This window comes from Cryptotermes secundus, unplaced genomic scaffold, assembly GCF_002891405.2.
Source record: "Cryptotermes secundus unplaced genomic scaffold, Csec_1.0 scaffold301, whole genome shotgun sequence".
NCBI lineage: Eukaryota > Metazoa > Arthropoda > Insecta > Blattodea > Kalotermitidae > Cryptotermes > Cryptotermes secundus.
In genome coordinates this window covers 7,677-15,073 of record NW_019725003.1, presented here as the reverse complement: position 1 = coordinate 15,073, position 7,397 = coordinate 7,677, and the positions used below count along the sequence as shown (strand labels likewise).

Genomic DNA, 7,397 nt, shown 5'->3' with positions numbered 1-7,397 from the left:
GAACACTAGTAGAGCTGAGGGAACGCATCGATGCTGCAGTGATGACCATTGACAGGATGATGCTACAAAATGTGTGGAACGAGCTCGACTACCGCCTGGACGTGTGTCGTGTGACCCAAGGGGCACACATAGAACATTTGTAGAGTGTGAAGAAAACTTGGTGAGTTTACGGTTCTTTTTATATATCAATCATATTTGTACGTGTAATGAATGAATCGTTTATAGTAGCCCTGTATATTAATTACAGACGAACCCAACAACCAGTGGCAAAGACTGTGTTACATAGATCAGAGTAAGGAGAAGATTGCGGGAGCGACAAAACTGTAGACAAATGTGGAAAATACCTGCTTAAATTATCGGCCGGTCTCATAGGCTATCTAGACTTAAGTTCTACATAGCTTTCCTCGCCCCCTCTAGACATAGGCCAAGAAAAAGCTTTGAAATATATCACGACCACGTCTTTATGCTGTATATCGTTTTCTAGAATGCATTGCCACCTGTCTGTTGCAGTTGATCCTACATATGTTCTTCATTCAAAATGCTGTAGTACGCCCCTTGAACACTTAAATAATTTCGAGGTTAGTGTCTTCAAACGAAGCAGACTACCGGTAAAAATGACATTAGATTTTATGGCAAAACAAAATTTTCATGTGTTTAACGCTATGGATAATTTAGTGGTATCGAATGGCTTAGAATGCCGCTTTGACGCAATGGCATAAGATGGTTTAATTTAATATTTTAGTGTAGGCTAAAATATAATGAAGATATTTGCCTGAAACAAGAAAATTTGGAAAATTAGATGGCTAAGAAAATGGTATTAAATTTCTTGTTGCATGTAAAATTTAACGAATTTTAAAAGAAAATTAAGACACTGAGACCAATCTTTGTGTAATTGTATAACTTTCCTTCTTCTTTTCCACCACCTCTTAGCTTCTATTGCAGAATTTATTCTGAAAGAATGAATCCTTAAAACATTTGGTAAGACACCTTGGACGGGAAATTGGCCCATCGCAAGGTATCTGCCTATATAGAAAAACACAACTCAATGTGTCAAAAGTATTTCTCTTCATACCTCATGGGAGATTTCAAATTTCTGTACGTGTGTTCGAGAGGGCAATGTGTAATTGTCTTTATTAAAATTTTATGAGATGAATTCCGTTTTCTTCTTCATGACGCTGAGAGTGACGAGGGCGGGGGACAGTATATCGACAAGAACTGCTTGGAACTCTTTGTATAGACCTGAATTCGAGAATTAACTCTTCTAAACCTTCTTAATGCCGGTCACGGTACCCGAGCGGTCTAAGACATGTACTGGCTTCGCACGCTTGGAAACCGGGATCGTGAGTTCGAATCCCACTCAGGGCATGGATGTTTAGTTTGTGTGTGTGCGTTTTTCTGTGTCTGTGTACAAGTAGAGGCCTTGCGACGAGCTGATCACCCGCCTAAGGAGTCCTACCGAATGTGTAAGATCTAGAAAAACCGAAGTGAACGGAGAAGCTCATGGAGGTAGGCCTAGGCCCACTGGGGCTGTAGTGCTAAGGAAAAAAAACATTCTTAACTAACCTCTTAAATCAATGCTGAAGTAATATCCAGTAAATCGGTTTATGTTACAGTTCGTACTCACACCAACAGCAATCTGTTCTAAAGGCTTCGTAAAGGCAATGGAAAAATATGCATACTTATGTGTATGTATGTATCTTATTTACACAGACCGATGATTATTCCTACCAATATTAGGCTTAATAATATAATTCTCACTTCCTGTCGCCCTATAAAAGTATTGAAATATATACAGTCATTAGTTTATATTGAAATTTGACAAATTTTATGCTTTCAAGGAGAACTATGCTTGCAATACTTACATATTCGTTTATATGTTTTATAATTCGGAATTTTCACAAGAGTCCTAATTATTTAAGTTTTGCTGTATATTTGTTTAAATTCACCTTCCATCCTCGCAAATTATTAACTAATATTCGTCTTAATTTTACTCTCGACTCTCCTTTATCTTCAAAGTGACAACTTCCAAGAAGTTCCCTCACCAAAATTTTATATGCATCTCTTTCCCTTCCAGTTTCCAGCAACATTTGGGGCCCATCATAACCTCTTTGATTTCACTGTTGTGATGAGACTACATGAATATCCTAGTTTAGACATCCTAAATTATTTTCCTGGTTTCCTCTGTCACTCTTAGGTCAGTTTTTCTAAACACTTTATACTCAAGCAAATGTAATTATGTACTTTGAATATAAAGTAGGCCTGTAGGCCTAGGTGTCAGTCCTCAGTTTTCGGCTACTACCATGTCGGCTTCTAGACCATCTCATGGGGCGCCCGGCCTGTTGTGAAATATAAAACACACGATTCTGAAACACTTTATTGAAAATGAAAGCTGCATTTCACTTACGATGAACCTGAGTAAACCCATGCTGTGGCGAGGCGAGTGCAGTACACTGCTCCACCTCAGTCAGAGTGGACACTGACTGTTGCTCCGATCGTCTGTCTGCTTTAGCATTCACACACTTGTCGTGTTCAAGGGCTTCGGCTTTTTCTGCTTGCTAAAATTACGTACTTCGGCATAGTAGACATAGCGTAACTCATACAACTCCAGACACATCAGTTAACATGCAGTGCCACGTGTGTTTGATCTATGTCTTTTAACATCAGTTTTCCCTTGCATACATTACGTAGCGTCCAATGGTAAAATAAAGGGTAAAATAATTGTGAATGATGATTTCTAGAGGATGTGGAAGGACTATCTCAGTCGAGTGGATAGTATTCCTTCTTCGTATATGGCAGGTTTCTACTTCAAATCTCTGCCCAGAGAAAAACTAGGGTTTCTTTCGCTTCCCATAGTCCCTCCAGTACATTCCTTAACAATATACTCCATACAGCCGGTCACGGTAGCCGAGCGGTCTAAGTCATGAACTGTCTTCGCTCGCTCGCAAGCCGGGATCGTGGGTTCGGATCTGTTTCCTGTGAGGTACTAACTGAATTCTTAGATATTATTCTTATACACTGCCGGTCACGGTAGCCGAGCGGTCTAACGCATGAACTGTTTTCGCTCGCTCGGAAGCCGGGACCGTGGGTTCGAATCTGTTTCCTGTGAGGTACGAACTGAATTCTTAGATATTATTCTTATACACTGCCGGTCACGGTAGCCGAGCGGTCTAAGTCATGAACTGTCTTCGCTCGCTCGGAAGCCGGGATCGTGGGTTCGAATCCCACATAAGGCATGGATGTTTGGTGTGTATGTGTTTATTCTGTGTTTGTGTTGTCCTGTGTTTAGGTATGGGGCTTGCGACCAGCCGATCACTCGTCCAAGGAGTTCTACCGTCTGTAAAATGACCATGAAACTGAAAATCAAAGGTCAGGGCCCAAGGGGACTGTAGAGAAAGCGAAAAAAGAATCATTAGGCAATAAAGGTCTCCTTTCTCTTCCCTTAAGATTTATTATTCACTAATCATTTAATTATCTCACTGATTATAGGCTTAATCCAAGTTATTAAAATTGTCTTAAAATGAACAAGGATAAGTACAGAAAGTATTTGAAGGAAGCTGAGTGAGATGGCCCATACCTGACCCATTTTATTCATTGAATACCTGGGGTTTTATACGAGTAAAGCTGCCGGAGAAGGAAGCTGACATATATTTTTATTCATTTCTGAGATCAAACGCTTGGAATTGCATCCGCAGTCTACCTGCCTGTTTTCATGGCGCGGTGTTTAAATATAGTCCTAACTTTGGCTTTAAACTCATGGAAGGCAGTGGTCATCCTCTGCTTCAATCGCTGTCATACTAATTAAATTCTCTATATCCTAGCACCGTCACACTAGTTAATAATTAATATTTGACACTTCTGGACTACATTCTTAAAGGAGGCTTGTGCGATGTCCACCCTGTGTGTCTGTGTCTCCCCTATCGACTCTTGAATTCCTGAACCAATCTTTACGATACTTGGTATTTATATCATGGCACCTCAGTCTTTCTCAATGAGGTGTTTCCTAAATATCTCCTATCAGTATATATGTCTGCATAGATATTCCACCAGACGTTGCAAGGCACGGGCTCGGTTAAATCTGTCCCTTCCATCCGGTTCTAGAAAACGCCTCCGTACAGGCGTCCACGAGGCAAAGAACACAAGCTACAGTATAAGTAATTTTCTATGAAGAATAATCTGTGTCTGTCTGTGTATCCCCCCAACGTTTTTACTTAACAACTCGATAAAAACGTTCCAGCGGCAACAAAAATTTGTTGGAGGCCTCGATTGTACACGGTCAGCGCCGTATCAAAGGAAAGTAGGCGAATAGTTCTTCCTATAACTTCTTGTTCTTTCATATACTTTATACATAGAAAACTGCATTATGACGTGAGCGACAGATGCACAAGGTGCGACAACTTATTTCCCGGAATGGTCCTGTGAAAGCAAGATTTGCTTACCTACGCCCTAGTGGCTGCTGTCGCCTTCGAAATACTTTCCTTGTGAAGGTACGCAATTCGTGGGACAATGGTGCCACTGCTGGAAACAGTCTTGCAAATCGTTTCCGGCATACCTCTCAGTAACATTGTCACGTTGCGTTGGATGTCAGGTATGTCAGCAAATCTTTGTCCCTTCAGGTCATTTTTTACTTTTTGAAACAATCAAGAATCGCAGGGGCTTAAGTCAGGTGAATAAGGTGGATGGGTCATTTTTGTAATGGATTTCTTAGTCAGGAACTCGCGAGCCCTTAACTTATCATGCGCAGGGGCAATGCCGTGGTGGAGAGTCCACTTGTCAGGCCAGAGTTCGGGTGTTCTCCTCCGAACAGATTCCCGTAACCTCGTCAGTACTTCCAAATAGCACTGCTCATTCACCGTTTGTCCTTGTGCAATGATCGAAGAAACACACAAGCGAGCGAGACATGCGTGTTTTTTCGGCCGAGGTGAATTCTGTGTTTTACACTTCATGTTCTGACGTTCTATTTCCGGGTTGCTTTGAAACGTCACGTTTCATCACCGGTAATGGCCACATGAAACGTCTCTGCATTTGTAAAAGATCAGATGAAATGTGAAGCCGAAGTTTCTGGTCATCTGTCAAGATTCGAGGCACCATCTTTGCGGAAAATTTTCTCAATCCCAAATCCTCCGTAATAATCTGTAGCACTGTTTCATACCCATATTCAGTTCTTCTGCTATTAGTCTCATTCCTAATCTTCGATCTTAGAGCACTAAGTTTCGCACTCTGTTAATATTTGCATCTGTCCTTTGCGTTTATCATTGCCCACTTCTTGGGTCGCCTTGTACAGTACATGTTCTCGCCCTTCCTGGAACGGCCTATGTCATTAAATACAATTGATTTTTTCATAGCATATTCATCATAATCCACTTTTAATAGGGCTAACGTTTCACAAGAACTTTTACCAATCTTCACACAAAACTACATTTATCCACTGCTCCGGGTTCTTGTCACTCAGTTCTCCGCCAACAATGCGTCACGGACGCCCACCGCTTCCTCTGCTGCTTGGGAACGAATAGCGCATTTTGTCTGTGGCTCACGTAAACGCAAGTTGCAACGTGTCCAAACGCGCTTGGGTACTTGAGTTCGCCTGACTCATCACTCCAGGGACACGCTGCGGCCATTCCAGGAATTAAATTTTTGCACCTTATATCTTAGGGTTGGCGTACTATCCTGAAGAACTGAAGAAAGCCTACTCAACAGGAGCAGCTTCCGAGTAGAGTTTTCAAATCAGGACCTCCAAAATATGGGTGCTAACCACTGCATTTCGACCTTGGGTACCAGGCGCGGTAGGCACGGATACTGAGCGACTCGGCTCAAGTGGTGAAGCGTCAGGCGATGATTAGGGATCTGCCCGGTTCCGACTAACTTGACTGTCAATCCAGGCAAATTGCCTGATTATACTTTCAACGTGGCCAATGTCAGTATCTATATATTCGCTATCAACTTGTTATTAACCGATCGCAGTGGCCGCGCCAGGTAATGCATGAATTCTTTTCGCCCGCTCAAACACCGTGGTCTTGGGTTCGAATTCCACTCTAGGTATGGGTGTCTGTATGCATTTATTCCATGTTTGTGCTATGCTGTGCTGTGTATGTATACTGACCTTGCGACGGACTGATCCCCAGTCCAAGAGGCCCTGCCGACTGTCAGTACATCCAGAGTCCAACAGCTACAAAGCCTTTGATGAATGGAAGAATCTTGTGATTAGACGCTGTATAATTTGAGTTACTGAGAGCAAAGAAACGAAAATGTAATAAAAAATGGCAGAAAATTGTTTAGTTTACTATGATAGAACTGCAGGGAGTCGGCAAACGACTGGCTACGGGCTGGTAGGCTGAGTGGTTGGAGTTCAAGTTCAAGAGCTTCCTCGTTCTCAACGTGGTCCAAGCCGGTTATGGGGCCCAGCCAACCTCCTATTCAATGGCTAATGGGGACCCTTTCGCCGGTGATAAAGCGGTCGGAGCATGAAGCCGACCACCCACCTCCAGCTAGTGGCGAGTTCAATGAAACGTCGGTCTATACATCCATTCTCCCATAAGCCTTCATAGCATACTACTTAATTAGTTAAACAGGTGGACAATTTTACTTCTTATCACAGAACTGCAAGTCATGCCATGTCGGAATAAACAGCCAATGGCTGTGCTTGTTGCTACGTCACGTGTGCTTCACATAATAAATCCAAATACAGGCTTTTTCTGTAGAGTTTCATTTGTTTCTCTTCCATATGAAACAAGAGAAATAGCCATAAACTTTCTTTCCTTGCTAGAAAGTCATAACTTAAATATATGGACACCGGATTCCACTACGGAATTTTAAACTCTAAATTTATAAAAATATGGCATGCATTAATGGAAATTAGAAATTCAAAAACAAGTTTAGGTGGAAAACTTGAAGGAGGCCTTGTCGTTGGTAGGAGATGACTATTAGAAAGTAACTATTGAAATAGTGGGTTGTCGAGAGGTTTACTGAATTCGTCTGTCCCGGGATAGGAGCAGGTGTGAGCCCTTAGGAGTCCCATCGTGATCCCTCGGATTTCATGAAAGGCGAGGAATTTTTTCACTAGATGAGCGAGTATAAGTTCCATAAGGTGGTCTCTACTCCGCTGAGTTAAGTAATTGCAATAGTACAAATGTAGGTTCTTTCGGCCGCTTTGTTAGCTTCTGGTAAATTCAATTTAAATTTTCCTGTCCATCAATTCATCATCATCATCAGTAATCTGTCAAGACGACAGGTCCACAGTCTCTTTCAAAACAATTCCTCCACTTAATGCGATCTAGAGCTTTCTCCTTCAAATGACAGTATCCTCTTCTGTCCCCAAGGTCATCCAGCATCTTCTTACGTCTTCTTCCTCGTCTTCTTGTCACTTCTATCCACCCATCTATCTTTCCTTCGATAGCTTCTTT

General features: G+C 42.0%; 1 long non-coding RNA gene across 1 annotated transcript in view; it reads right to left on the bottom strand.

Moving 5' to 3' along the window:
• Positions 1-2,512, bottom strand: part of LOC111863171 — a 13,961-nt gene extending 11,449 nt beyond the window's left edge. The window contains exon 1 of the long non-coding RNA XR_002842554.2: positions 2,405-2,512. This is a non-coding gene — a long non-coding RNA (uncharacterized LOC111863171). The remainder of the gene's footprint in view (positions 1-2,404) is intronic.
• Positions 2,513-7,397: the final 4,885 nt, after the last annotated feature.